The following is a 25,714-nucleotide window of genomic DNA, read 5'->3' as shown; positions in this document are numbered from 1 at the left end:
AACTTTCAGTCTATGAGTTTCTTTTTGAATTAAGTGTGTTTCTTTTATGCAGCATATTGTTGGATCTTGCTTCTTGACCCATTCTTTCAGCCTATTTCTTTTGATTGGTGAGTTGAGGCCATTAACATTGATGGTTATAACTGATACATATTGACTTATCATTGCCATGACTTTTTCTTTTCATTATAGATTCTCCCCCTTTGCTTTTAATTTCTTGTTGTGCCTGGTGAATTCATTCTGCTGGACTTCCTGGGGTTGTGATCATCATTGTCTTTTCCAAGGATACTGTCTAAAATTTTTTTGGAGTGCTGGTTTGGTATTCATTAAGTTCCTAAGGTGCTCTTTGTCATGAAAGTATCTTATTTCTCCATCAATTTTGAAAGATAGTTTTGTAGGGTACATCAACCTGGGCTGGACGTTGTACTCCTTTAGGGCTTGAAATACATCACTCCAACCTCTTCTTGCCTTGAGGGTTTGCGTTGAGAAGTCTGCTGTGATTCTGATGGGCTTTCCTTTGTATGTGATTTGTTTCTTTTCTCTAACTGCTTGTAGAACTTTGTTCTTCTGTTGGGTTCTGGAATCTTAACAATGATGTGCCTATGTGTAGATTTTTTTTGATCATGGCTAGTTGGAGTCTTATATGCCTCACTTATCTGTATGTCAAGTTCTTTTCCCCTGCTTGGAATGTTTTCTGCCATCACCTCTGTGAACAGTTTTTTTATGTCATCTGTACTCTCTCCTGTTTCTTCCTTGACTCCAGTCAGTCTGATGTTATTCTTCTTTGCATCATCTAGCAGCTGCTGGATTGATTTCTCATGGTCCCTTACTAGTTTAAAGAAATTTTTCTTTTCCTGGTCATTAATTGCAATCTTATCTTCTATATCTGAAATTCTGCCCTCACATTCACTCATTCTGCTGCATAGACTTTCAATGGAGATTTTAATCTCCTGGAAATCTGTTTGCATCTGTTTTATGAATTCCATTTGTTTCCTATGTTGGGATTCCATCATGTTCCTCAGCTCCTCTATTTTTTTTATCTGTGTCCTCTCTAGATTTATTAATCATGTCTTGCACTATGGGCACAATCTCTGCTGTTATGTGAGAAATTATTTCTGATTTCATTTTTTCCAGATCCTCTTTCGTTTCTAGTTCAGGAAGTCCAAGTGGTTGAGTATCAGATTGTTCCTTCTCGTTGCCCTTTGAGGTTGCCTTAGGTGATCTGGAAGTCTGGTTTTGAGATTTATTTACATGTCTTCTCATTTCAACAGATGCAGCCTGCTGTGTCTTTGTTGAGGTGACTTTTTGCCTACCCAATGATGTTGAATTCTCAGCAAGCCACCGAGCGGCCTTTATTCTGCTGCTCACCAGTACACCAATTCCTGGGTTCAGAGTGGTGACCTTCTGGGTCCCTGAGCTGACCTGTTGTCTGGGAAGGCTTCTGGCTGTGGCCTGTGGGCACTTGGGATGGTATCTAGGCATGCCTCTCATTGGGGCCCCTGTGTAGCAGTTGTCTGGGATGGCCTTTGGTTGGGGGCTGTGCACCCCAGTTCCTGTTGTCTGCACAGGCTGTGGCTAGGGTCTCCACGTACTTATCAATGGTATCAGGCAAGCCTCTGGGTAGTGCTTGTGTGCCTGTACAACTCTTCTTCAGGTGGGTCTCTGGCTGTGGCCAGTGGTATGGAGGGCCTCTGGCTGAAGCCTGTGTGCCAGTGCAGCTCCTCTCTGGGCGGACCCCAGGCCTGCGTGGGTGCATGGGTGCCTCTGGGGTCAGGGTGGGCCCCGACTGGGATCTGCCTGCAGCCGCACTGGTCTGGGCCACACAGCTGCTCCCCAGGATCTGCATGCACTCACTGATGGAATAGGAAGACTGGTGGAACCCCTTGAGCTCATGCAGCTCCTCTCTCTTCTTTGCAAATCTTAAGAGAAAGTAACAGTGATTATTTATAATTCATTTTATGTTCCTGAGATGAGTGTTATAAAAGTTGTTCTCTCTAAAGGACCTTTTTAGATGAAGGTTACATATATATCTTGCAGACCAAGGGCCTAGATATGGCCTTTTAGCCATATCAGGTGTGTCTCTTCCCACCTTGAGGGTTCCAGGGTGCTCAGTAGATGGACAGTGTCTGTGAGGGAGAGAAACACCCACTAGAACTATGGTTTTTGTCACAGATGTTGTTGGTGCCTCTCAGAGTCTGTTTTTCCTTTGTTAAGCTCAATGTCCCTTTTTCATCCTTAGAATTGACTGTACCTAGCTCCGTAGGTGGCTCCTGGTTGGATAAATTAGTCGTTGAATCCAACTCTCTTGCAGAGCCGTTGTTTCAGGAATGAGCTTAAGACCCAGTGTCAGTCAATGTTACGGATTCTGGAAAGTTTCAAGAAGAAATGCTCTTGCTTCCTTCGGTGTGAAGATCTAAGCTGGGATTTCCGTAGGGATTTAATCATGATTAAGAGAAGACCCAGGGGACTCTGTGTGGAGCCCAAGGATGAAACTGATGCCAGTGTCAGAGGAGAAGCTGAAAAATTGGGATGAGGTGACATTAAACTTCTGATTCAAGATGGCCCTGCTAACAGTGGTCATTTCTGAGTTTATCAGTCACAGGACCAGGAGCTTATAACACAGTTGTTATATGTGTGCATACACCAATCACAATTTCAAGGATGTAGGCACGAATGGAGGGCAATGTAGCAAATACCTATTTATCTACTTCTTAAAATGAAAAATATAATTTTTTAATTTGGTTCAAAGTACAGTTGTTTTCCTCTCAAAGAACTGAAGCATAACAAATAATGTTGGAAATCCCTTCTTTGGCTTTTGGAGCTTCATTATCCATTCTTCTATAATAACTTTAGTAAATATATCTTGATATGGGTGTTCTGCAGGTAAAATTTTTTTCATTAAGTTTATTGGTACATTTTAGGTATACAATACAGTTACATTCATCATTGGGATGTTGAACCTTTACATGATGTATCTTGGTAAGGTAAAATTTTTTTAGGTATGTAATATATTCTTTCACTCTGTAGCTTAATTTAATTTTTAAAAATTGTGGTTGGGCCGGGGATTGAGCTCAGTGGTTCCACCACCTGCGTCACAAGTGCAAGGACCCGAGTTTGATCCCCAGTACCAAAAAAAAAAGTTGTAATAAATGTAAAATTTACCCCCACCATCTTAAGTGTACAGTTCAATATTGTTAATTGTGTTCATTTGTATTCACCCAATCCCCAGAACTTTTCATCTTACAAAACTGAAACTCTATCCCCATTAAGAAATTCCCCATTTCCGCTGCACCTTAGTGCCTGATCATCATCATTCTATTTCTATTTCTATGAATTTGGGTGCCTTATGTACCACATATAAATGGAATTGTGTAGTCTCAGTCTTTTTTGTGCCTGGCTTATTTTATTTAACATAATGCCCTCAAGGTTCATCCATGTTGTAGCATATGTCAGAATTTACTTCTTTTTAAAAGATGCCACAATATTCCATTGTATTAATAAGCACATTTTGTTTGATCATTCATCTGACAAAGAATACTTGGATTGCTTTACCTGTTGGATATTGTGAATAATGCTGTTGTAAACATGGCAGTGCTAATGTCTCTTTGAGATGCCAATTTCCATTCTTTTAGATATATGTCCAGAGGAAGAATTGCTGGATCTTATGGCAGTTCTATTTTTAATTTCTTTTGAGGAGCAGAGATAGAATTTTACATGGTGGTTAAGTCATTTAATATCCCTGCATAAGGATTTCAGTTGATCCTCCCAACACTTTTTTTTTTTTTTGCTTATTTTTATAGTGGCCATCCTGATATTAGTATCTCATTGTGGTTTTAATCTGCATTTCCATGGTGATTAATGATGTTGGACATCTTTTTCTATCCCTATTTGTGTATGATCTATTTTTATATGACCATTTGTGTATCTTCTTTTGAAAAATGTCTGTTCAGGTCATTTGCTTATTTTAAAAAATTGGGCCAATATGTTTTCTTTTTCAACATCGAAAATGATTGAGTGTATTATAGTTTTTAGTTATTGTTCTGTTTCAGGTATCTCAGAATTCGTATTATACCTACATTGGACCCTCTTTACCTTTTTTCCTTTTCTCTTGAATGTTCTTTATCCCTTTCTGCAAATTTTTTCCTTTTGTGGTACTGGAATTGAACTCACAGTCTTCATACTGAACTATATCCCCATCACTTCTCGGCCTTTTAGCTAAGATCAAGTGTAGTATCTGAACTGTATTCCCACAGCCCTATAATAATCATAATCATAATCATTATTTATTTATTTATTTTGAGATGAGATTTTGCTAAGTCACTAAGTTGCACAGATTGGGCTCAAACTTGTGATCCTCCTGCTTCAGCATCCCAGAGAACTGGCATTACAGGCATATGCTATCATGCCTGGCTCCTGCATTGCTTTTTATTGTTAAACTTTCCTGCTTTTCCATCTTCCAATTTCATTATATTTATATATATATAAATATTTATTATATATATATATTTCTAGTTTCCTAGCTGCATCACCATTCTTCTGTTGTTTCCACAAAGTGATAATTCCTTTGGTCATATGCCTTTTGAGAAGCACTTTCTCTTCTCTGGTCTTCAGATTGTACCTGGCCCATTTCTTTCTTTGGCCTCTATTATTTCTGTCCTTCCCAATAGGTTTCTACACCCAGTAGTTTTGTTTTGTAATTTTGATTCTGCAGAAACCCTACAGTTTCACTGTGTTCCTCTAGGGGACCCCTTCACTTTCCAGTGGTTTTCATTGGAGATTTTGTGTTCCCTGGTTCTTTCTACCATTTTCCATCACTGTAGCATGTTCATCTTAAGAAGATGTTCACATAGAGAAGATGCTCCCTCTGCTTTTGCAGTGTTGCGAGGTAGGGCTTCCCCTTGGGTATTAGAATTGTCAGTTTTGGTACAGTTTCAGTCTTTTATTTAGAATTTCTAGTATAAAGTGATCCCACAATGTGTCATATCAGAAGGCTCCTAAATTTCATTGTTGAGGTAGATAGCATGGCTCTATGGTACATGTCACAGAGCATGTATGGTTCACCTTATTTCATCTTATCACACATGCACTGTAGTATCTCACATTATCACAAGAAGGGAGAGTGTAGTACAGACACATATATATATATGTATATATATTATATATATATATATAGAGAGAGAGAGAGACTATACATACATATATAGAGACTATATCCACATAAATTTTATTACATAATATTGTGTGTTTTAATTGTTCTATTTTATTGATTGTTGTTAATATCTTATTGTGCTTAATTTATAAATTAAATTTTATCATAGATGTGTATATATGGGGAAAACTCAGTACATATCGGGCTCAGTACTAATGGTGGTTTCAGGCATCCACTCTGTGGAGGTCTTGGTAGTATTCCCTGTGGATAAGGAAGGACTTCTGAAGAGGTTGTGTTGGGTTCATAATAAAAATTGAGAGACAGGATGGCCTTCTGTAACTGTCTTTCACTGAGGCAAAAGTGATGTTGTTCATCACATACTAGGTCCCTGCAGCCCTAAGACCTCAGAGGTACCTTCTAGTATAAAGGCCACCTTCTGCTATACAGCACTATTCAGAAAAAAGAAATAGTATAATAGATATAGTGCCCACAAATTATCTAATCAATAGTAGCTGCATTTGTCTCCGTACTTCACACTTTTATGTTCTTTAATGTCACACAACTTGATCATTAAGCTTTCTTCTCATTCATAGTATAATTTTTTCAGTTATCTCTGTTGTCTATCAATAACTTAAGGGCAGCTTTAATACTTTTCATATTCTGTGCTCATATTCTTGATCTCTTGTGGCCTTTTAGCAGTGACAGAGTAATTTTAAGGCAAATTGAAAATTACTAGCTGCCCGCATTTCCTTTTTGGTTAATCTCAGAATTCACTTTTTCCATACTTGCATTATGTATTTGTGGAAATTAAGCAGCTCTTCTGGAAAGCCATTTGTAACTGAGGGTAGAAAATGTTCAGTAATGGTCCTTTCAGTGCATCAGTCAATCTCATCAACCTGTCACAAATTTGAACATTTTATGATCTGCACAGAAAATTTGGCAGTGTCTGCTTATTTTAATTGTCAGACTTAGCTGTTTTAAAGGCAACGTTCTGCCCACACAATAATGTTTAGTCTTAGTTGTATATCATGATGTAATCTTCTTGAAGACATTTGGTGAGGTTGTTACGTATCCAAATTTAAGTTCAAATGCAACTGTGCAGTAGTGCCCTGCGTTACTGCCCTGCGGGCTGTGCCACTGGGGACCTTCTGTGCCTGCCTAAGTGTATGCGTGCATAGCCAGTCACAGCCGTTTCTCAGCCTGCTCCTCTGCTTGGCAGATAGCAGATTTCTTTTGACATTGCTTGCATGAGGCACCTCAACATCAGAAGTGTTAACATGTGAGGAAATGTTGGTGTTAGACGCAAGGAAATCCACAGCTGAAGTGGGTGCTGCACAGGCCTGCTCTGAGACAGATGTCACACTTCTCCGGCACAAGGTCTCTCCTGTTGGTTTGCTGGGGCATCGGGAAGGTCTTGCCCCCCCACGGCCAGTTCTGGAGCAGTTTCCTCTTGCCAACAGCAACTGTTTTGGCCTAGGTGACCTATTTAAGTAATGTGACATTTTGTATTTGAAAATTTAAGGAGAGAATTTAATGTATTTTTATTAGTGCATCTTAATTTTGCAAACTATTGGGTTTAACTGTGGTATTTTCATACCTGCATGTATTTCGATCGTACCGATCCCCCACCATTCTCCCTCACGTTCTCTCCCCTCCCTTCCCCAAATTCCCTTCCTTTTGTTTACTTGTCTCCCTTCTACTTTTATGGGTTTTTTTAAGGTTCCACCTATTAGGGGAAGCATGCAATACTTGTCTGAGTCTGGCTTATTTCACTTAGCATCACTAGTTCTATCCATTTTCCTGCAAATTGCATAATTTGTTCTTGTTTATAGCTGTGTAATAAATGCTCCGTTGTGTATATATGCCACACAGAAAACAAAATTAATTATGGTAAAATACACATAAATTTCACATCTTTACTGTTTTATAGTGTATAATTTAATAGTAAGCACACTCACATTATTGTGCAACTATTACTACCGTCCATCTTCAGAACTTTGTTATTTTGCAAAACGGAAACCCTGTACTCATTAGACAGGAACGCCTGGTTCCTCCCGCATCGTCCCCTAGCAACCAACATTCTACCTTCTACCCCTGTCAATTTGACCACTGATTGAATTATTTTGCTCTAAGTGCCATGGATGTAGTCATAGCCTACTCTGTCTGTCATCTATCTATCTGGCTTGGAGGATGTTCTTAGCATTAAAACTTTTCATTTCTTTCTCCTGCATTATTACCATATTTAAAAAGATTGTTAAGTTCCTTAAAGGTCCATATAGTAGTTTTCCCTGTTTAAATGTGCAGAATAAAATTAACAGAATATTTTTGTTGCCTGGGCCATCCTTGAGCTCCTGGATTCAAATGATCTTCCTGCCTTGACCTCCAGAATAGCTGGGACTGCAGGCACGAGTCACCATACCTGGCTAAACATCATTTTTAGTAAAATATATTTCGTAAATATAAATATAAATTTATATGAAATGAATATAAAGTAAAATGTAAAGATTTAGAATGCAATTATGTTTAACAGAATGTACTTTGTAAATAGGTCTAATTCTACACTATCATTTATAGGCAATCTGAATAGGAGTAAAAAATAAATCAAAAAAAGAGAGTAGAAAATTTGAGGCTACTTTGGTAATAGAACAAAGTGACCTTATTGATGACCTTCACTGTGAGCTTTACAGACAGGTTGTGTTTGAAAAGCTTTTTGGAGGAATTTTTTATTGTTTTGCCCGAGATATGTAATTGGTTTCTGAAAGTAAATTTTAAATTCTCCCCCAGATCGAATATGACATTCTAACTCCATTAGCTAATTTTGAAAGGCAACTGTCCCCATGAAGTTCCCGAGACCAGATTCTGCTGTGGGTTGGGATGGAGGTAAGGCCCTGTTGGTGGTATATGTCCTGGGAGCGGGTGTCTGTGTCGCTGTTCCCAGGCATAGGTGGAGTCCTCTGGCTTGAAGTCAGTGTTAATGGACACAGCTGCGATTTGCCAGCCTGCTCTGAACTGCTGGGGGTCACATGTAACTGATGGGTAGAGAATATCATTTAAAGCAAGGAGTTACAGATCCAAAAGAATTGAAAGCAAGGACATGAAGAGGTATTTGCACACTCATTTTTAGCAGCATTATTCACAGTAACCAAAAGGTGGAAGCAAGCTGAGTGCCCATCAACAAATGAATAAGCACAGAGCTGCATAGCCATAAAGAGACTGTTTCTTAGTCTAGGAAGGAGATTTGCAGACATGCCACCAGGCACATGAACCTGGAGGATGTTATGCCAAGGGAGATAAGCCAGCCACAAAAGGTCAAAATTTGCTTAATTTTTAGAAAGTTGCTAGAGTAGTCAGATGGATATAAACAGAAATTAGAGAGGAGGTTGCCAGGGTCTGGGCCAGGGAGGAATGGAAAGGTAGTGTTTAGTGGGCACAGAGTTTTGGCTTGCAGTGATGGAGAAAGTTCTGGAGGTGGCTGGCAGTGATGGCTTCCAGCAGCGTGGATGTACTTGCTGCCACTGAACTACATACTAAAAATGTATGGGTGGTATGTTTCATGTATATTTTACTGCAATTTAAAAATTAAAAACATTAATGATATAAAAGTGATTATGGAATAATACGTCTTTCAAAAGCAAGAAGTTAGGCATATTACTAGACTATAGCAAAGCTCACCCATTCAGGCCAAAACAAGACAGCCGCCTGATTTAGACCAGGATAAGAGAGGGGATTTTTTTCTGGAGACCTATTTTGCCTTCACCTTTGTGTAGTCATTCTGATTCTGTGCGCCCACAGCTTACAGCCCTTCCCTTACTTCTTACTTCCCTTCCTGCCTGGCAGACCCGTCCCAGGGCCTCCTGTGGGCTCGGTGCCCAGCCACAGGGACTTCTCCTGGTCCTCTGCACTCTTCTTTTTCCCTCCTGTTGTACATATCTGTGCTGCTGCTTCCCTCTACCAGGAAAATTTTCAGCCCTCTTTTCTAAGACTAAGGTGCCTGTTCTTGTAAGCTGGACTCCTAGTCTTTATCACCCCTTTATGCCTGAGGTCTCCTCATGGGTTGCTTTCAGGGCAGGCTCTCCCGCTCTGCTTTTGGCCCGCGCTGCTTTTGGTGGAGGACCCCTCCCTGCCCCATTCCTCCTTTTCTGCTCTGACTTCTCTCTGTGCTTAATCTGCTGTCAAGCCCTCCTCTCTGTCTGAGATTAAATTTCTTCCCGCACCTGGGTGGGTACATCCTCCTCACCGCTAAGATCCTGCTTGGCTCATGGCAGGTGCTCAGCACAGGTTTATAGAGCACAGGAGGATGAATGGGTGAAACGCACCCCAGTCCCCGCAGATGGTGCTCTGGGCCCGTTATCCGGGTCTCCGGGTGGGTCTGGTGGGCTTTCTCAGCTTGTGGAGGCTTTTATTAAGCATTCACCTTATGTCCGACCAGCTGCCATAGACAGGAGGGACGTCTTCCGGCCAGTGCGGGTATTCAGAACTCTGAGTACCTGGTGCTTTGTGACCATCAGGCCCAGAGCTGAATCAGTGACAGAGAATGGCTCCGGTTCTGCTACTCTAAGATGCCAGCTGGATTCTTTTAATGGGTCTTGTTATTTTTAAAAATAATTTCCTCATCGCCATGGACAGATTCTGTTTCTAGTCTCCTAGTCTCTAAAGCACCATCTAGGATAACTATTTAAGGCGATAGGACTAACTTGTCTGCTTCTATTTTAACGGGAGCTTTTTTATGCCCATGTTTAGAGAATGCTCTTAAGAATCCCAGTGGTGTCATCTGTGTGGCACCAAGTTGGAGGTGACAGTCCTCAGATTATGCCACATAAGAGAGCTCCCCATGCAGTGTGTCATGGTATCACATCACTGGGTAGGTGGCATCCGAAGTGCTTGAGGACGACGGGAAAGTTGTCAGTCACTGTCATGATGGTGAGGCCTTATGGATGGTCAGCAAGTGCTGGAGTCTCCTCTCCCTGCACGCTCACCTGTCTATATTAAGACGGGTGTATCGTCATCACGGGAGACATACATTCTGTTTTCTTGACTTGGTTTCTCCCACGAACATGCCAGCTAACCCTTTCTCTTTGGTTTTGCCCAGGAACAATTTACCGAGCCAGGTTGGGCAATACAGAGCTGACAGGTCTGTGCTTGGATGTCCTCTGCCGGACTCTTCTTAAGGTTTACTTTCTTCTAAAGTGGGAGATGGTGGGGAAGGGTCTCAGGAAGGCTGGAGTATCAGTAAGGTGGGGTACAGGGAGTTGAGAGGCTGTGGGTCAGTCCCTTGGCCCGACTCAGGGTCCTGCTCTGCAGCGTCATATTCTGGACTGCTGCTCGGAGCTGGCAGCACTGAGGGGTTCTGCAGGCTCTGGCCAGGATCTGGGGCATTGCTCTTGGCTATGCAGCCTTCAGGTTTTCCTGTCGCCCTCCTAGGGATTCTGTAAGCTTTCCAGCATTCCTCAGACAAATTCCATTTTCCACTTTGCTCAGCCAACTTGGATTCTGTTGCTTAGGAGTAAAAACCTGGTGCCCGAGAGGGTTGGAATATGGACTGGTGGCAGGCAGTATTTCTTCTGGGAAATGGGTTAGGGTGTTTGGGGCCAGTCATTTACCCCGCTTAGGGTAGAAGGCAGTGAATGTCCAGCCATAGGGTGCTAACTATGCCTCAGAATTTATGACTATGGAGGTAGAACCAAGGCTGTGCTCTCTGACATGGTGATGTGCTCCCCACATATTGTATAGGGCTTTTCTATTGGGCTGAGAACACCAGAGCCTTAACTCATCTCTTACTCATATGCTTAGAAGAATTTTGCAGATTTTTTTACTGTTACTGACTTGGCATTCCCCTCAATGAAAGAGATTATAGGTATTTTACAAACTTGGGTGCCTAAGCTGGGCCATCTGTGGACAATTAAAGTGTGTTTGTTCATCTTTTACTTTTGCCCTATTGCTAACATAACCCTTTTATTTGTGGCAAAATAAAATGCCTTAAATATTTTTCAGCACCGAGAAAGGGAAAAATAAGTACAAGACAGTAATTATCATATGGAAATTTAGTTTTTCATTTTGGGCTTTGGAATTCATGAGCCACATATAGGGAGACTGATCCCAATATCCAACAGAACTCCTTTTAGTTATGTGTGCATCCATTTTCTCAAAGGCCTCAGGGACGGATTCCATATGGTGAGAGTTGGATGGGGCCTATAGGGGAGGGACTTTGGTTGGCTCAGACATTCCTATGGGCCTTTCGAGGGAAATAGAACAAGACATACAACCTTTTTTTTCCTAAGGAACACCTGCTTTTATGACCCAGTGGTGTGGTCTTGTGTGGAACATAGAAAGCTACTGTTTTTTGGGGTCACATATATGCTCTGAGGGAAACAGCAGGTTCTTCAGCCTAACGCACCATCTCATTCAGTTCTTGAGTTGTGGGGAACCTTGAGATCAAAGTGAGAAGTCAGACCCCAGAACTGTTCTGTTGCTCATTTGGACCTGCCTGGGTCTGCGGTGGTCTCGTTTCTGAGGCACGTGTGGGCTTTCCCTTTTCCTTCCCCTCACAGAGCACAGAGAGCATGGAGTATTGGTTGCTGGTGTTTGTGGGGCCTCCTACAGTTGGGATGGCATACCATATTTCTGCTTTGTACAGGTGTCTGACTGGCTCATGTGGGAAGGGAGGGTTCCCTGGTGAGGATGCCATAGATGCCTTCAGACAGTATCCTCACCCCAGTCAGTTTCTTGGAAAATCCAGTATGGTCCTGGGATAGCAGAGGCTCAGTGGTAACTCTGAGGGAATGGTTGCCAAATTTTCTGAGCCTCATAAACCTACTGGGACTTGTAGTTCATGGTAAAATGTAATTTCTCACCAGATGGACAAGTGGAGCTTTGGAAGCACAGGTATGCACTGCAAAATGCCATTTGGGTCAGAGGTAGTATGCATGTGTGCTTATCACAGTGGTCCCATAAGGCTGTAATACAGCTGAAAAACTCCTATGGCCTGTGACTTCATAGCCATTATAATATCATAGCACAATGCGTTACTCATGTGTTTGTGTGGATGCTGATGTAAATAAACCTACTGCATTGCCAGTCCCATAGAATTTGTCTTAGTTACTTTTCTTATTACTGGGATAAAATACCCAACACCCAAAATTAAATGAGGAAAGAAAGGTTTATTTCAGCTCACAGTTTGTAGAGGTTTCAGTCTATAATTGGCTGGCTCCAAGGCAGGGTGGCAGGGCAGAGGGGCATCAGAGAGGAGAAACAGCTCATGCTATGGCCAGCAGAAGGCAGTGAGCAGCAAGCAGGAAGCCTGCCTTCTTTCTGTCCCTTTACCTTCCGTCCAGGCTATAAGCCTATTGACTGGTGCCACCCACATCCAGGTTGGGATTTCCACTGTCTATACCCAGAACGATGCTAAACCACTTTATTGCAACCCTTAATCCCAGTGTCACATACCCTAGATCTTGCTACCTCCAAAATGCTCCACCTATGAGCACATGAAGCCTTGTGCAGACATCTAGATACAAGCCATAATGTTCTGTCCCTGGCCCCCCAAAATCTCATGCACATCCCATTATGTAAAAGCAATTTAGTCCATTACTAAGAGTTTTCAAAATTCTAAAGTTTCAGCATTGCTGGAAAGTCCAGTCCAAAATCTCTTCTGTACAAACGAACGAAAGCGAAATACTTCCAACACACAGTGGAACAGGATAAACATTCCCAGTCCAAAAGGTACAAATAGGGGGATAGAAAAGAATGGGACCAAAGCAAGCCAAAATCCAGCTGCGTGGGGAAACATTAAGTCCTGTGGCTCCGTGTCCAGCATCCTGGGTGATCTGTGATGAGGTGTGAACTCCAAAGGGCTTGGGTGGCTCCGTCTCTATGGTAGCATCGAGGCTGCAGCTCTCATGGCTCCCTTCTTGGGCTGGCTTTGATTGAAGTAGAGCACGTACAATTATGAACAGTCCTGATACTTCGTAATGGTGATAACTATGTGTTTACTCCACTGTACTTTTGTTGTTACTTTAGAGTATGCTTCTTCAATTGATACAAAGAAAAGTTTACTGTGAAATGGCAAATAGGCCATGAAGGGCCATGCTCAGTGCTTGACCTAGACCATGTAGGTGTGTGTAAGGATGCTCCGATGTTTGCACAGTGATGAAATTGCCTTCTCAGTGCATTCTCAGAACATCTCTGTCACTTAGTGAAGCGTGACTGTATTTCACTTAGGGAAAAACAAAGAGGTATTTCTTATCCTTGAGTCTAGTCCGGCAGCTGTGTCCTATTCACTCAGTTCCCAGCTACTATCATTCCTGTCCCCAGTTGCAAGCATTAACATGTGTAATGCAGAGAACTTCCTTCTGGTCATGACCCTATTGTAACCAAAATGCTTCAGTTTTATAAACAAGGAAAATGTAGATAGTGGAGTATTTTCTGGAGAGCTGAAGTTGTACGTGCCGTGGATTTGAGAGTAGATAGACAAGGCACAGTCCTCATCCTAGGGCTGGGAAGGCACTGGCTTGCTGGGCAGTGGGAGTGAGTCGCTGGGCCTCAGACACTGCAGCTGTAGACGGGTGATAAGAAGTCTGTCCTGCGGGAAATCAGAGTCAGGGGGAATTGAACACAATAGCTGATGTGTAATACCTAGCACGGCGCCTGTGCCTGGTGCATGTTAATCTCCCCTTCCTCTTACAGAGGCTTTTAGCATGGGCTGGTCTGCTGCCTTTGGGTGGTAAGCATTTTACCAGTCTTCAGTTGGATAGTTGAGAATGTTGGCTATAATCTGTGTCTTGCTATTTAATGTGTTTGTTTGTGTTCTGTGACACACTGGTGAAATTTGTGTATTGTAGCTGTATATTTGTGTATTGAAATTTGTACTCAGATTGATGATTGCTTTCATACCTGTGCAGACCTCAGATTTTGTCGATCTTTAAATCTAGTAGGGATCAATTTTATTGGCAGCCTCTCCCTTTTTGTAAATACTTATTTGCTAGTATCTCATATACAAACCGTTTTTAAAAAGTGGATGTCTACTTCAGTCATTGGTTTAGATAATTTTAATTTGGTCCGCCCATTTGTCAAAGTGAGATTTCAGTTTTTGATTAGAACTTGATGCTATTTGGCACATCAGTGACCAGAAGTTAGACTGTGACTACATTTTCTCTCTATAGTTACCTGAACAGCTGGTGTTGAAATTCCTAAAACAAGTGTGTGGGATGCACCACTTTTGTGTGTCTGCCAGTGGGAAGGTACAGCCACATTTTCTGCCTTTGATTCTGAATAAATCCCTAAATCATCAAGTGAATTTTTTAATGGTATGTCTCAGCCACGATTACTGCAGATTAGAAAGCACTGTGCCCTTCCTTATATAACTTTATTTTTATCTGTGCAGAATATATTTAAAACGTATATGAAGGTTGATCAACACAGGTCATGTCTTGAGCTTTTGGTTTACCAGCAATGTTTCTTGATAAAAATATTTAGCTTGCAGTTCAGTGAAATTAAATTCAAAAATTCTCTCTATAATATAGAGTAAAAATTAAAAATAGGAGCATTAAAAATTTTTAGGTGTAGGTCCGAGAAATCTGTTGTACATGATGATGACCATAGTTAATAACAATATATTGAATTCTTCAAAATTGTAAAATAGATTTATCATGTTCTTACTACAGAAAATAAGTATGTGAAGTGATAGGTTAATTAGTTGAATTTAGCCTTTCCTCATTGTCTACATATTCAGAACATGTTAATGCATGATAAATGTATTGTAAACAAGTTTTATTTATTGAGTAAATTTAAAAACAGAAAAAAACTTAAAAATGGAGTATTTCAGGCTGTGTTTTGTTATCCACCCCCATGCTTGGCTCGCCCCAGGTCTTCCTCTGTGTTTTCCTTAAAGTTCCAGACCTCAGACAGGAGTCTGCTTGTCCTAGGTTCTTGCCACCAGCCCGCTTTCTAGCTGTTGAAAGCTTCTAATGTGAACCGTCGAATGACCCTGAAATTTGATGGTAAAGTTGAAAGTATGCTAAGAGGGCTGATGACAAAGATGGCAGACATTAAAAACATGTTCACTGAGTGAATCCTTTGTGGAAGAGAGTTGTGGTCAATATATAGGCGAATGTTTAAATTAAAACCATTTATTATAGTACAGGACAGATTGCCATTATTTTCCCTCAGAATACTCTTCCTCTCTTTGAGCATGCTAATCCCCTCATTCTCGGCACTTTCTGAGGCAGTTCTGGGAGTCCTCTTTTGTGAATGTCTTTATGAAACATGATTACAAAATCCAGTGAATGCTGGTGCCCAGAGCCATCTACCAGAAAGCAAACTCATAAAAATATGATGATGTATTCTCATCTGCCTCATCTACTGCATCTGCTACTATGTGATTTTTTGTTCTTCCCCAAAGTCAAAATGACCATGAAAGATATAAATGTTTTGAATCAATTCAGGACGTAGAGGCAGCAATGATAGTGCAATTGACATTCATGAAAGAGGACCTCCAGCACTGCCTCAGAAAGTGACAAGAATGGTGGGATAAGTGTCTGAATTGAGGGTGAGGACATAAAGGGGAATTAATGGTGATGTCTTTTATTGTAATAAATTTTTTAAAAATGTGATCATTCACCATATTTTTGGATTACACCTAGCAAGGTTGCAGGCCCCCTTTCCCCTGCCTGTCTTTTTGAGGAGAGAACTTGTCGTGACTAAATTGTTGGCAGAGGCAGGTGGAAAAGGTGCCACTGTAGGTAAGGAGGAGAAAGCTGGCGGGAAGAGAAGACACAGCCAACTCTGGGCCGAGTGTGCACAGGACCCGGAACAGGAAGAGGAAGAAGGGATGACGTGTGTGCCTCTTTTCTTCTCTGTCAATGATCTAAGACTTCTTTGGAGTGACTTTTGGGGACTGGGTCTGCATGTAGACTCCGAAATGCTAAAGGATCTAGGACAGGGCTCAGAGTCATCCCAGCTGCTCTGGCCCTGTGCTTCCTCACCCAGTCAGGCCCCTCAGCCCTCTGCGATGGTGTGCTGTGCAGTCATTCCTCAGTATTTGTAGGGGGCTTGGTTCCAGGACTCCTAAGGGTACAAACATCTGGGGATGCTCCAGGTCTTCCCTAAAATGGTGTAGTGTTTGCATAGAACCTGTGCATCCTCCGAAATACTATTATCTCCAGATCACATGATACTTAAGAGAAAGTAGATGCTAGGTAAATAGTTGTTATACTGTATTTTTTAGGGGAGAACGACAAGAAAGAAAGGTCTGTACATGATCACTACTGACACAACCATCATGGAGCAACTACATTTTCGGTCTGAGGCTGGTTGGATCCATGGACATGGCAGGGTGCGATTAGATCTCAAACTGAAAGTCATAGAAAGTACAGTGTAACCCCACTTCTGATCTCAAAAACATCATAAAGCCTTAAAAGTGGTATGAACAAGAACTTGAAGCAGTGTTTAATGAGATGATGTGTGTTTCAGTGCGTGGGTGTGTACAGCCCAGGGGACACTGAGAGTGACCACATGCTCACACTTCCACAGCTCTGTCTGTAGTGTGGGTGTGGCAGCAGCCGTGCAGGTGCAGTAGGGACAGGGTCCTGCCCTGCAGTTTCTTTGTCATTGGTGACAAGATTTTCAAAGCAGTGAACAGCTCTTGATAAAGTTCTGGCCATGCCAAAGTTCCCTCTTTGTGCTGTATTGACTTTGTTCTGTAGTTGCATTCCTGGGCACTTTAGGGTATACTAGAAACATGGAAATCATGGCTTTTAATATGGCAGTGAGTTTTAGCTTGGCATTGTTATGAATTGGTGTCCCTCCCACATTGATATTTAAAGGTCAGCATCCCTTGCCCTGAAGGATGGCTACTTCCATGACCACCTCTCCCCAAGTGACAGAAACAGCCCAGACATGACAACCCAGAGCCCTAAAGAACCCTGGAGAAGCACTGTTCTAGGACCAGACCCAGGGAGCTGTGGAAGTTATCAGTCCCATTCCCTAGGGGTGAGAAGGTAGCTAAAGATGAGATCTGAGCCACGTTCTGGAATAAACATGCATTTTCTGGAACATTCCCTGCTCACTGAGGCATCTTCAGCCCATCTGAGCAGGGGAAATGTGAGCAGAAAAGACCACCCTCATCAGGGCCTCTGTAACCGCGAGGGGCCTGACCCAGCCCAGGGCCTTCCTGAGTCATAATAAGCATTTCAGATAGGGCCTGAGGTGAACCAAGGCCCTGGGATGAGCAACTTAGCCAAAAGTCAGGAAGAGCAGACCTGGCTTAGTTGCAGCTCTGACCTTCTTTAGTCTGAAGACCTGGGAAAAATGGCCTAACCTTTTGAGCTTCAGCGTTCCTTGCATGCAGTATGGACAGAAAGTTGCCACATGTTAGGGCTCTCGTGGGATCTAAAATGAGGTAATGTATGTAAGTGCTGTGTAAACTCTAGGTAGAATTTTTATTAGTGCGTGTGACCTCAGTCAGATCAATCAGCCTGTCTGGGCATTATTCTCTGTAAGGCAGGGTTTCAGCAAGTGTTCATTATGTCTTTTTCTTTTTTGTATTTTAATTCTTTGGCATCTCGGGCCTGTTGGCCCTAGAGGGAGTGCCTGTGCCAGGGTTAGCTGATTCCTAGCAATACTAATGACTGGCTTGTGAGCAGACTTTTCACATGCAAAACAGCCAACCCAGAGCCCCTCTCCTCACCCCTGTTCTCTCTCAGACTCTCACATTCCAGACCACTCCTCACCTGCCCATTGTCCCCATTCAGGTTCAGACAACTACAATTAGCCCCATACCACGCTGCTGAAGTCATGTAAACTAGCCAATTCCCAACCCGCTTCCTCTGCCTCAGGATTCCTTCTCGTGGAAACCACAGTGAAAGTCCTCGTCCAGATTTCCCCTCTTTCTGTCCGCTGACCAGCCCTGCTGCTTCCCCACATGGCTGTGTGGCAGGCCGTGCCTCCTGTCTGTAGGGGCTGTGACTGCAAACTTGCGTATGACCATCACTTCATGTCTGCGTCGCCACCCCTGAATAGTGAGGCCTGTGTACCCATAAACACGGAGGCGGGCCATACGTGCCCACAGGCCTGCAGTAGAAGGGTGTGCCCCAAAGCGTGAGGAAGATCATGTGGCCCGATGGCAAGCAAGAGGCCTTTCTACAGTGGGCCAGGAGCAGGGCTGGGGGAAAAGGTTGAAACTGGATCCCATGTTTGGTCTGGGATTGTTCCAGCAGTGGTGTCTGAGGCTCCTGAGTGGACAGATGGGTCCTTCTTTGTAGGTTGTCCCTGTAAAGGTTTGAGACTCTTTGGCTTGGAGGTGGTGGCTCCGGCTGTAGCAGTAGATGAGACTGCCCTAGAGTGTCCTGTATGATGAGGACTCTTGGCTGAGGACAGCATCTAGGGAACAGTGGTATTGTAAGGAAAGCTGGAGTAGAAAATGAGAAGAGACAGAGGTGTCATCCAAGAAGCGGGAGGGGAAGGAGAAGTTTCAGAAGCCAGAGGGCTGTGGCCATCAGCACCTGCCCTGCACAGCATCAGACCGTGCAAGGCCTGGCGTTTGTCCAGCGGGGTTGGCAGGTCTCCAGAGACCAAGAGCCAGTTGGCTGGATGGTGTGAGTGGCAGGGAAGAAGTGGGGCAGTGGAGGCAGGGGTGAGGGAGAGGCAGGTGGTTGCATGGCAGTCCGAGTTTGTATAGCTCAGAGAGAGGATGGTAAAGAGTGAACCACTGCAGGAGCAGGACCCGGCATGCACGTGGACAGCCTGCTGTCCACTGGACGGGTGCTGCCCTCCCCTCCCGGGGATGCTTATGTTGGGAATGCCATAGCTTTAGGTGGGCGTACAGTGACCGGGAGAAGAAACGCAAGGGACCTGACACTCCTGCGGCTGTCCTGTGTAGTAAATAGAACTCCATCTGTGATTGTTTTGAGAAATACATGAGTTGATATTTTTGGGAGACATGCCTGGCACATAGGAAGGACTAAAAAAGAAATCTAGTTTTCCGAAGTAAATAATGGTTTAAATAAGCATTTATGGGTTTGGCCTGAGGTCTAACCTCTGTTGTTTATAACATGGTTCTTTTCGAAAAATAGGTTTCCAGTTCCAAACGAAGTGACTCAGAAGAGAAGTTACAGAATATAACTTGGGGTATTGGCAATGATAAATTATGGTACCTTCCCTTTAACTTGAAACATATGAAAAAGAAAGAAAACATCACCAGTCATAGTAAAGCAGTGACATTCCCTTGCTCTTTGCTTGCACTTCTACGACTGTGAGTCACAGCCTACCTATGTACAACTGTGCGCACGTGTGCCAACACACACCCACCTGTGTCTGGATGTCCTCCACGGTGGGCACACGTGCTCACCACGCTTGGCTGGAGGTCCAAAAGGCTTTTTTTTTTGTACCTGGGATTGAACTTGGGACTTTGCGCTTGCAAGGCAGGTGGTGGATCCACTGAGCTAAATCCCGGCCCTCAAAAGGCTTTTGTGGTCCAGGGTGGAGAATCCCAGGGAAAACTCAGACAGCCCTATCTCATGTCACGGTCTGTTCCTGGGCCAGTCACAGTGGCCAGGGAGTTAGAAAGCATGTGACTAAAAATTTCAAGGAGATTCATATGGGGTGAAAGAGAATGTACAAGAGTGGAGTTTTAGGCAAACCAAACAGTACATATCATTGAGTCGGATAGTTTACCTAGTTATTGTTAATGTGTTCATATTAATTATATTTTAAGAACATTAGATAGCCATTTTTCTATGGATGAAGTTTCAGTGCTCTCACTTTTTCGTATTTGAAATGCAGAAAATATGATCTTTCAAGTACAGAGAGCTGTAATTAAGTGAATTACAAAAGCGCTTTGGCATATAGGATTTCACAGTGGAGCTAATCTTCTTACTATCTAGTGTGGCAGGGCTTTGTAAAGAGACCTTTGGACTTGATTTCCCATCAGAAGATGAGTTTGCCAAGGAAGTGTCATTTGGCTGGATTGAGGGACTCTGTTTTTGCATCTTTATTTTTGGGTCCCTTTCCCTTTTGAAACTGGCTTGTTATCCTTCAAATGGACACAAGGCCATCCTACCAGATGGTCTCTACTCTGGGCAGGCGAGGTAGGAACATGGGACTCTCACTTGGGTGATAGAGGCTAGATTTCTACTAGGGGCTGTCAGCCAGGAGGGTGAGCATCACCCCATTAGCTTACAAGGACATGTGGCTGCTCTTCCAACTCGTCCCTTTTTTCTTTTTTGGATCAGCCCTTCACATTGAGATTGTTGCTTCTCATTTCAAAGGATTCAGAGGACTTACAAATCTTGATGGAGTTTTAATGGAATGCAATCTTAAATGCTTCAGAATGCTACTACTGACCATCCATTCTCATGGACATCTGTCAGATACCCCTTGAGTTTCATTACAATCCTGTCACAGCTGCCATTTATTGTTTTTATGGTTCACATCCCCTCACTAAGAGGTCAGCTGCCTGAGGGCAGGGATCATGGCTTCTATTGTCTTCACCTGGACCAGCACCTGGAGCGTAGAGGAGCTCAGAACGTGTTTGTTGAAAGGACAGGTCCATTGCTGCAGAGCTGATGAGGGCTGGGAGGTCTCAGGAGTGACCTGCCCGGGTTGACTGTCTTGAGTGGAAGGAACTCCAGAGCTCATGTGGTTTGTCATGATCTTAGTGAGCTTGGGAAGGCTGAGGGACCGGGGGCCTCTATGAGTCAAAGTGGTCCTCAAAGAACCCACACTGCAGGGCACTTAGCCTGACCCCATGGCTCTGGAATGAGCTTCCTGGGGTGGACCTTTGAAATTAGGTACTGAGCCTTGTGAGTTTTGTACAGTACGTTCATTTTTCTGGAGAGAGGAGAGTCGGCTGGGGCTCGTCTTAGAGCCAGAGTTTGTTACTGGGGGTGAGGGGAAGGAAGGGAATAATTTGGAGAGACAGGGCCTGCCAGAGAGGAGCACCACCTTCTAGAAGCTAGGAGGGACTACCTGGGTTTTGCAGGAGACCCCTTCACCGCAGCAGAAGGGAGCTGTGGCTCTGATTTGTCCAGGTGATTGGAACAGTTGCAAGTGCCTTTCAGTTCACTTTACACAAATGCTTTTTTTTCCCTCTTCCAAGTGCAGCATTATATCATGTACATGGAATTTTAATTTTATTCTTCGCATCCAAGCTTGAACAATTAATTCTTCTGCTTCAGTGTATAGAATATACCTTTCCTCTGCCATAGCTTATTAAATCTACCCATTGGAAACATTTGGATTTAATAAATACAAAACCGATTAGCTCATTCTTGAAATAAGTTGGTTAAATGTGTTCATTGTAGAGCTGTAGAGATTTCTTTCATAATTATGAAAGAATGTGCATGTCAGGAAAGGAGCGCCTCATTCCCATTTCTTTACTTTCTGTTTGGTGTTATATTTTTTATTTTCTGCTCTAGGTGTATAGTTCTGTGTATATAGATTCATGTAACCATGGCCAGAACCAGGATAGAGAAAAGTCCCATTAACTCGCAATATTGCCTTATCTCCCACTCTCCGTTCTGACCCCTGCCAACCACTGACCTGTTCTCCATGCTATAGTTTGTTTCTGAAAATGTCATGTGAATGGGACCATACACTCGCAGGGTGTATTACCTTTTAAGACTGACTCCTCTCACTCAGCAAGCCCTTTCACTCAGCAGGCCTTTGGGGTTCAGCCATGTCATTTCAGGTATTGGTCATTTATCCTCTTAACTGCCTGGCAGTAACCCACGGGACGGATGCACTGGTTACTCATTTACCTACTAAGCAGTGTCTTGACACCCAAGTTGTGACATCTAACAATATTTTATTCCACTTTAAGACTGAATAGTGTTCCATTATACAGTGTTCGTTTTCAGTTCTTGACTGTATACCTGGGCGTAAGTTTTTGCGTTGTCTGTAACTTAGTGTTTCACTTTTGAGGAACTGCCACACTACTTTCCAGAGTGGCACCATGTAAATTCCCACCAACTATGTATGAGGGGTCTGATTTCATTTCATCCTTACCAAGCCATGAATTTTCCAGGTTTTGGTTCTCTTCCCCCTTCCCCTTTTCCTCTTCTTCTTCTTTTGTGGTTCTAGAGATGGAACCCAGGGCCTTGTGCATGCTAGGCAAGCACTGTACTACTGAGCTACATTCTCAACCCCTCTGGGTTTTTTTCCTTTGCTATCTTCGAGGTTGGGAAGTGGTTTCTCACTGAAATTTTTAGTTACTTTTCTATCACGACTAGGGATGTTGAGCGCATTGGCCCTTTGAATATATTCTTTGAAGAGATATCTAGGTGAATTATTTGCTTATGTTTCAATTGGGTTGTCTTATTACATATGTACCAATTCCCCCTAGTGAATGTGTTTATTATGTATGACAAACATGTACTAATCAAAAAGAAGCCTTATATAGTAGATCCATATCAGATACATGACTGGCATATACTATATCGTTTTTCCAATCTATGGATTTTTTTCTTTTTACTTTCTTTCTTGAAACTACCCTCCTTTCCTTTTGTATTTTTTTAGACAGGGGCTTGCCAAAGGCTGGCCTCGAACTAGGGATTCTCCTGCCTCAGGCTCCCAAGTAGCTGGGATTAGAGGAGTGTTCCATCATGACCAGCAAGGCCTTAATTTTGATGAGGTTCAGTTTGTCTCTTTTTCCATGTTTACTTGATCTTTTGGTGTTACAACTGGGAACCCACTGTCTAATCCAATATCGTGATGATTTATTCTTTTGTTTTCTTCTAAAACTTTCGTAGTGTTAGGTTTCATATTTAAATCTTTAATCCATTTTGACTTAAATTTTATATATGATATAAATGTTCCATTTTATTCTTTCGCATTTGGCTTTCTAATGTTGAAAGTCTATTTCTTTTGCATTGTCTTGGCACTCATTGAAATCCAACTGACCATAAATGTATGGTTTTATTACTGGTGTTTTTTTTTAATAGTAAGTTTTGAAATCAGACAATGTGAGGTTTCCAGCTTTGTCCTCTTTTCTCAAGACTGTTTCGTCTCTTCTGGACCTTAGCATTTCCATGTGAATTATAGGATCAGCTTGTTTGTTTTTGCATTAAGAATCTAGCTAGGATTTTTTTAAGGATTTCATTTAATTTGTAGATCATTTTGGGGGGGGGGATTGCAATCTAAGCAATATTAAGCCTTCCAGCCCAGAAATAGGAGATGGCTTTTCATTTTATTTCAGTTTTCTTTAATTTGTTTCAGTGATGTTTTCTAGTTTTCAGTGTATGAGTCTTGTATATCCTTTTGTTAAATTTATTTCTAAGTATTTTATGCTACTATGGATGGGATTATTTTCTTAATTTTATTTCTGGATTGAACATGTACAGAAATACAGTTGATTTTGTAGATTGATTTTCTATGCTGAAACTTTGTTGAACTCATTTATTGCCTCTAATAGTATTTTGGTGGATTGCTTTGGATATTTTATATGGAAAACCAAGTCTGCTGCATAGAAGGCTTTACCACCCAACCAGGCGGCTCACACCTCTTGCCACGCCTCCCCTTGCTGTGCGGGAGCCTTAACCTCAGTCAGAGGTGAGACTCGGGCCCTGCTTAGGCCTTTCCTGCACAGGAGTGCAGCGCAGCCTTGTCACGTGTGTAGCCTTTTCATTTTCAGGACTGTACTGGAATTTTTTTAGCGGTCCTATAGCCATCTTATTCCATGGATATTTTTATTTAAGCTTAGGTTTTGTCCTTTTTAAAACCATCACCTCTGGTAGTTGTGATAGCGAACAGTTGCCCTCAATTGTTTTGTACAAATATCCCCCCAAGAAAAGATGTCCCACGTTGAGCAAACTAAGTGAAGACAAATAGCGTCAGCCTTTTAAGTGGGTTGTTCTGGAGAAGCAGCGGGCATTGCTCTGGAACTGGACTTTGAAGGAGCCCGCTGTGGTCCTTCCAGGCTGCAGGAATTCGCCGTGATCGGGGCCGTGGGTTTCCAAGGCTGCTGCAGAGCCCGGGAGGTGGGATGGGACTAGGTCCGCCCTGAGGCCACGGAGCTCACGCTTATCCCGGAGATTCATCCGTCTTTCTGGAGAAAGCACTTAGCATAGTGCTGCAAGCCCTTCTAAGATATCTAGAGTTCTGTGAAAGTTGATTTCTGACACTCGCTGCCAATTTTCTCATTGCTTTCATGGGATAAAAATAAGGACCAATAAAATGGTCCTTATTCATCCATTTTTGTTGACATTTTTTTTAAATTTTGAGAGTTCTTTAAATATTCTGGGTACGAATTCTATATCAGATATGTGCTTTGCAAATATTTTCTCCTGGGCCATGGCTGGTCTTTTCATTCTCCTAACAGTCTCTCTTTTTTTTTTTTGTACCGGGGATTGAACTCCGGTCCTTGAGCTTGCACAGCAGGCAGCAAAACCACTGAGCTAAATCCCTGGCCCCCTAACATTCTCTTTTGAAGACAGAGCCATTTTAAATTTTAATGTACTTAAGAAATCTTTGCTCAATTCAGAGTCACAGATTTATTCTTGTTCTTCTACAAACTTTATAGTTTTAAGTTTTAGTCTATGAATCACTTTCATAAATAGTAAGAATTATAGATTAAAATTATTTTTATTTTTTTTGTCATATTGATGTTCAATTTTTCCAGCACTGTGTATTGAAAATCTGTCCTCCAGAGCTGCTTTTGAACCTGTGTCAAAAAATTTTTGTCTGTGCATGTGTGAGTCTATTTATGCAGCAGGGAGATGATGCTGTATTGGTCTGTCTATCTTGATGCCAACACTACACATCTTAGCTAAATTTACTTTTTCTCATTGTTGAGACAAAATACCCAACACCCAAAGTTCAAAGAGGAAAGATTTATTTCGGCTCAGAGTTCATAGAGGTTTCAGTCCATAATCAGCTGGCTCCAAGGCAGAGTGGCATGGCAGAGGGCCATGGCCGAGGAGGAACAGTTCATGGCAGACAGAAAGCGGAAGGCATAAATCTACAAGCAACAATAGCAGCTTCTTTCTGCTCTGTTTATATTCTATCTAGGCTACCCAGGTTAGGGCAGGTGCCAAACCAATCAGTGGATTACATCTGTAATCACACACCCTTAATCCCAGCGTCACACATTCTAGATCCAGCCACCTCTGAAAAAGCCCCACCTATGACTGCATAAAGCTTTAGGGGGACATCTAGACACAAGCTATAATGGGGGGGGGAGATATCAACCCCCTTCCTTCTGCTGTATAAAACATCTCCTCTGGGGAGAGGGAGGGAAGTTCCCCAGTTTAATTATCCACAGAGAACCATGTCTGCGGAGACCTGGATCTCCAGGTCTTCCCTGGCCAATACACTATTTCTAGCTTTAAAAGTATTCAAATCACCCAAAATGTGTTTTCCAGCACTGCTTGCCTAGAGCTCAGATTTTCAGAAATTCTTAGAGAATTGTCTTTTAGCCTACCAAGACTTTTACAGTAAGCCTTGAAATATGACCTGACAGCCTTTTGAGAGATCGTATTAGCTCTCCAACTTTGTTCTTCTCCAAAGTTGATTTAGTTGTCTGTGACCTTTGAATTTTAATGTGAATTTTAGAATTAGTTGGTTAGCTCCACCATGAAG

At 42.5% G+C, this 25,714-nt stretch overlaps 1 protein-coding gene and 1 pseudogene across 4 annotated transcripts in view; both read left to right on the top strand.

The window, feature by feature from the left end:
• Nucleotides 1-25,714, top strand: part of Entrep2 (endosomal transmembrane epsin interactor 2) — a 430,735-nt gene that overhangs the window by 35,743 nt on the left and 369,278 nt on the right. The gene's annotated exons all lie outside the window — the stretch shown is intronic.
• LOC147824845 (U2 spliceosomal RNA) lies at nt 4,193-4,356 on the top strand (annotated as a pseudogene).

This window comes from Heterocephalus glaber, unplaced genomic scaffold, assembly GCF_053883595.1.
Source record: "Heterocephalus glaber isolate CG9 unplaced genomic scaffold, H.glaber_assembly_v1.0 deba00001531, whole genome shotgun sequence".
NCBI classification, from domain to species: domain Eukaryota; kingdom Metazoa; phylum Chordata; class Mammalia; order Rodentia; family Bathyergidae; genus Heterocephalus; species Heterocephalus glaber.
This window is presented reverse-complemented; position numbering and strand designations above follow the sequence as displayed.